We start from the raw sequence: 6,102 nt of genomic DNA, 5'->3' as shown, positions 1-6,102 counted from the left end.
ATGGCAACCCACTCCAGTATTCTTGCCTGGAGAATTCCATGGACAGAGGAGCCTGGTGGGCTACAGTCCATGGGGTCCCAAAGAGTAGGACATCACTGAGCAACTAACACTTTCACTTTCAACCTGAGCATGCATGCTCAGTTGCTTCAGTCATGTCCAGTTCTTTTCAAACCTACAGACTATAGCCCACCAAGCTCCTCTATCCATGGGATTCTCCAGGCAAGAATACTGGAGTGGATTGCCATGCCCTTCTCCAGGGGATTTTCCTCACCCAGGGATTAGACCCAGGTCTCCTGCGTCTTCTGCATCACAGGCAGATTCTATACCACTGAGCCACCGGGGTAGCCCTTCTTCCTACCTATTATGAACCTAATCTATTTATGAGATGAGCAGCCAAGGCTGAGAACCAGCCCTGAAGCTGCAGTTGGTTCTTCCTTGAGAACACTGCTTCCTCAGGAGTCCCCTTAACAGGTGGCTCTTTTCCACACTGTCCTACCCCTGGGCCTGTACATGGCCCATGCACTTGTCCCTTGTCATTATTTCTCAGCAATTCTTTCTCCTTCATCAATTCTTCCCACTTTAAACCTCATGCTGTGAGAGCTCATGTTACCTTTCCCTGTTGTACTCATTTGCTGGCTGCTGGTCATTTCCCTTTTTTCCTTTTGGAATTTAATTCTTAGATAAAGGTCACTCTCTCCTAAGCTACTCCTCTCTTAATTCTTGCTGATTTCAAAATCTATGTAGCTGTTCCTTCAGTCTAGCCTCTTGCTGCCCTGCCCTCCTCTCCTCTAAAATGATCACCTTCCATCTATGTAAGACAGACAGTACACTAAGGTTATACCATATAGCTTCTTTTTACTAACAACTCTTAACTTCCTTATGGTTTTTCCAGTAGTCATGTAGGGATGTGAGAGTTGGACCATAAGAAGGCTGAGCACCGAAACAATAGATATTTTCAAGCTGTGGTGCTGGAGAAGATTCGTAAGAGTCTCTTGGACAGCAAAGAGATCAAATAAGTGAATCCTAAATCAACCCTGAATATTCATTGGAAGGACTGATGCTGAAGCTCCAATACTTCGGCCACCTGATTGATGCAAAGAGCCAACTCATTGGAAAAGCCCCTGATGCTGGGTAAGATACAGGGCAGGAGGAAAAGGGGACTTTGAGGATGAGACAGTTGGATGGCATCATTGAGTCAATGGAAATGAGTTTGTGTAAACTCCAGGAGATAGTGAAAGACAAGGAAGCCTGGAGTGCTACAGTCTATGGGGTCACAGAGTCGAACATGACTGAGCAACTGAATAACAGCAACTTAACTTCCCAAAACTGCATTTTCAGGAATCTCTCTCCATGACAGTTATTTTTTGTCTTTCCAGTTCACGCTTATTTATACATCATGGAGGCTAAAACAGATTGATTATACCACTTTTTAATTGTCACCCTTATGATTTTATGAACTGTCTTTCTTATTCATTGTCACCCTTATGATTTTATGAACTGTCTTTCTTATTCACCTACCTTATATCTCATGACCCATCATTCTAATTTCTCCCTCTCTCCCTTTCCTTCCCTCTTTTCCTGCCTCTCTCCCTCCCTCCATCTCTCTCCTTGATTATATTTGTCTTGCAGAATTTCACCCATGGTTAATCCATGGTTAAATCCATCTCTCTGCCTACTCCACATCTGTTCCCATACAGCTGAATATGACTGCAGAAAAACACAACCATAACGATTGTCTTCCTCTAAATTTATGACCGCTAATCTCAAGTGGGCTCTTAATGTTGCCTGGCCATCATATTATATTTCCCTAGTCCATTCATTCTTTCACTCTCCCTGAAAAATAATTCCTACTTTTGCTTCTCTCCTCAAACTCATTATACTTCTTCTTAAATCCTAACTCTTAGCTGATGACATTGCTTTCAGATAAAATGGAAACAAACAGAAGAGAGCTTCCACAAGGTCCAACCATAATAACTAACCACTGACCTGTATCTGTTCTCTGGACTGTGGATGATTTAAACTCGTTCCTATCTAAAGACAGTTCTTCCACTGGGCAGGAGACTGTTTGCTTACTCTTCTACTTCTATATATTGTTGTCCTTCTTGTTTCATTTTCCTCTACTTCCTACTAGATCATGTATAACAAACATGCACTATTACTCCTGTCTGAAAAAAGAAAAGGATTTTATTGACTCTATCATCCCATTCAACTAGCACTTTTCACTTCCTTTCATCTAAAAAAAAAACAACAACAAAACGGTTTCAAAATGTTGTCTAAATTAACAGCCCTCAATTCTTCTCTCTTTTCCTATCTTTCTTTCTTATAGCCTCTCCAGTCAAGCTTTGGAACTCACCACAGTAATGAAAATTTTCTTGTCTAATCACCAATGAATTCCATGTTACTAAATCCAAATCAGTTCTTGTTCATCATCTCATTTGACCCGTCATCAGAATTTGATACAGTTGACCACTCCCCGTCCTACTTGAAAGTTTCCTCATGTGGACTGCAGGATGCTACAGTCTTCAGGTTTTCTCTTTCCCTCACTGGCTGCTTCAGCTAATACTCCTCTGAGGGTTTCTCTTAATCCCCCTGACCAGGAATCACTGGAGTGATTCACGCCTAAGACCCCAGAGCCTCCTCTCCCTACACTATTTCGGGTATCACATATCTTTTTTAGATTATTTCAAAACTCATTTCTCCATGGACAACTCCCAGATGTATAACTGTATCCTGGATCTCTTCTCTAAATTCAACATCTATTTAGATATCTAATAGGTACCTCAAGTTCAGCAACTCCAAAATCATGCTCTTACCATTCCCTCCAAATCTGTTCTCATAGGGTCTTCTCCATATCAGTAAATGACAAATCCACATTTGCCAACACCCAAATCTCTGAATTTTTCTCCTCATAACTTGCTTTCAATCCATCACCAAGTACCACTCAATCTACCTTTAAAATACATCTATAATTCAATCATCTGTATTCACTTCATCTGTATCAGCTTAGTCCAAAGCATCATCATTTTTTGAATGAATAATTGCAGCTAATATTCTAATTTCTGCCTTTTTCACTCCAACAGTTTATTACCAATATAACTGACTTTCAAGTCATAAATTCAAACATGTCACTGTTCTACATAAACCCTCCAAAGGCTTCTCATCTCATTCGGAGTAAAAACTAAAGTCCTTACATTGGTCTACATTACGTGGTACTGGTGAGGTCTCCATGGCCAGCTTCACTGGTTCCTCCATTCTGGTTAGATTGGTTTGTCCATTATGCTCCTCTTCTCACACTCCATGAATAACCTACCTTCAACGCCTTTGCACTCATTTCCTCAGCAAAACCATTTTCTATCATAAATACACATGAATGGATTTTTGTCTGTTTCTATTGAAGTATAAACAGCATTCTCAGAGAAGCATTCCCTGGCCACCATATTTAAAATTCCATTGCCTATTCCTCTTATATATTTTTTCTATAATTTCTATCAATATCTAGCTTACTATATATTTTATTTATTTTATCTTTTACCTATCTCCTTTGAGGAGAGTATGGGTTTCATTCTGGTGTGTTAACTACTGTATTTCCAGGCACTAGTGCATATTTATTGAAAAAAAAATGAATGAGTGAATGAATACAACAATGCTCATGATTATCAAATGATAGTATTGATATATCAGGGGGAAATGACTGCAAGAGAGAAAAAGCATCAAGTATTTTAAATGAAAACATTAAAATGAAAGGCACTTTACCTACGAATTATGTTAGTACTATATTCAAAGAGCTAAAACCTAAGTACCGATTGTGTAAGATACTTTCCTATATTTACAGCTATACAGCTTGAGACTCATGGTTGCCAAAAATTGTTCTTCATAAGAATCTGATGGAATGTTAAGGTACAGTTCAATGAATCTCTAACATTCAATACTTAGAAGACTCTACTAGCCATCACAAAAATATAAGAAGATTTAGACCATCTATCTCCTTTAGTGATCTTCATAAATTTTATGATGTTATTCTTTTATGGGCTAAAATGGAAAACCTAAACCTTTAGGGCCAAAATGAAGTACCATATGAAGTGGGGAAACCTGTCACCCTTGATAGAGATTTGCACTTGGATTTTACATAGAACACTGGACAATTCCACTAGCTCTCACACAGTCCTTTTTATTGTAATCAATTATTAGCACTTCACATGTTTGTGGGGTTTTATATCAACCACACTATTAACTAGTCTGGGCTTCCACTCCTGCCAGTAACTATAGAGTTACTTCTGAAGATCTGATCCTTTTTTTTTTTCTTTTTTTTCCCAGTGAGTGAAAAGCAACCAGAGACAGCTTGAAGAATTCCAAACACTGTCAAAAAAAAAAAAAAACAAAAAACCAAAACCAGACTGAATTAGCCAAGGGAAGAGAAGGGAAGTGGGAAAGAGCAGTCACACGAGTTCATGGGCCTGGCTTTTTATCATGCCTACTCTGGGGGCCACATCAGTGGCCTTGCTTTCATGCCAGAAGCAGTGCAAGTCATAATTAGAATATGGAATACTGCAAAGAAAGGGGAAAAGGCCCCATCTGTGCAGCCACTTTAACTACAAGCCCAGAACCTGTTTTATAGCCGAGGCACAAAGACCGTATTAATACATGTGGTTAGTTCCTTCTCTACACATACTGTGGATCCATTGTGTCTGTTTTTCCTAGGTGGAGCAAACACAGACATACAATATTTTGTTCTCTTTTTGCTGTTACACTTCCTTTCTCGCCAGATGCAGCAAACCCCTTCCTAAGCCATTCTGTCTGTACTGCTCGGCATGCTGACACCCATCAGCTTGCAAGTGAGCGTGGCTGTCAGCGCTGGATATTTTCTCCTCCATTGTCACTGGCCTAATGACATCCTCTGGTTTCTGTGCTTTTCTCTCCAACACCACCATAAGCTAGAATAACTCACTCAGTCTGGGTGTGAGGCACTTCTCCTATAATTCATGCCAAGAAAAGGAAATCCCTAGACTTATGGACAAATAGTGTAGCATATGTACGGAGCACTCAGCAGTCTCCATCTGTAAACTTTCATTTAATATAATGAAATAAAGCATTTCAATGTACATAGTGCTTTTTTTTTTTCCAGATAAAGAATTAGGGATGAAAGATATTGGAAAAATAGGACCATTATTCCCAGTACCACCTTGAGAGTGAGAGTTTTACATATTTAGGTGGATTTTAGAGTCTAGAATGCTGTGGGAGCTTAATAAATGACTATTATTATTTAAGTATAAATGTTGACTGAGTCATATAAGGTTAATGAATGCCTTTACGAGTATTCTTTAGATAACAGTAATGTATCCAGACTTGCTATCAGGGTTTGAATAAGTGTGCTTACTCCAGTATCAGCATGAAAATACCATACACAGTTTTTTATTTCCAGAGGCCCGTGGTGCCCAGCACTTAGTAGGTATCTCCAAATATGCTTTAAACAGTTGAACTGAATTTCCTGGATTTTTATAACCTCTATGGGTTTTTGTTTTGGCAGTTACAGCCAATTGAGAACTGTTTTCTGACTGCTGTCAACATAAATATTTGAAAGTGTTAGTGGCTTAGTCGTGTCTGACTCTTTGCGACCCCATGGACTGTAGCACACCAGGCTCCTCTGTTCACGGGATGTCCTGGGCAAGAATCCTGGAATACGCTGCCATTCCCTTCTCCAAAACATAAATACTTAGGAGCAATGATTTCGGAGTTTGTTCAGCAGTTCTTGTCTATGGAAGTTACTTCTCTTCAGAATTTTTCTTTCTTAGAGTAAGAGAGGTCATTAGAATCAGAGAAGTCCAGGTTTCAAGGCACATTGTTATGCGTGATCTATCTCTAATGTGTTTATTTGGATTTTTATCTTCTAAACTTAGTACATGTCTTTGTAGCTAGCTTCAGTAACAGTAATTTTGCAGCAGAGATGTTTGTTTAAACCCAGGTATTTTGTGTTTTAAAGTTGATACCATTCTCTCTGTAACGGTCAGTGAAGGGTAAAAAGGAATGGAAGCACTGAGCCATCGCCCACCTTAACAATAATCACAGACTGTAGCAGTTCTGCCTCATCTAATGTGGAAATCATCA

The sequence above is a fragment of the Ovis canadensis genome, chromosome 4 (genome assembly GCF_042477335.2).
Source record: "Ovis canadensis isolate MfBH-ARS-UI-01 breed Bighorn chromosome 4, ARS-UI_OviCan_v2, whole genome shotgun sequence".
Classification (NCBI taxonomy): domain Eukaryota; kingdom Metazoa; phylum Chordata; class Mammalia; order Artiodactyla; family Bovidae; genus Ovis; species Ovis canadensis.
This window is presented reverse-complemented; position numbering follows the sequence as displayed.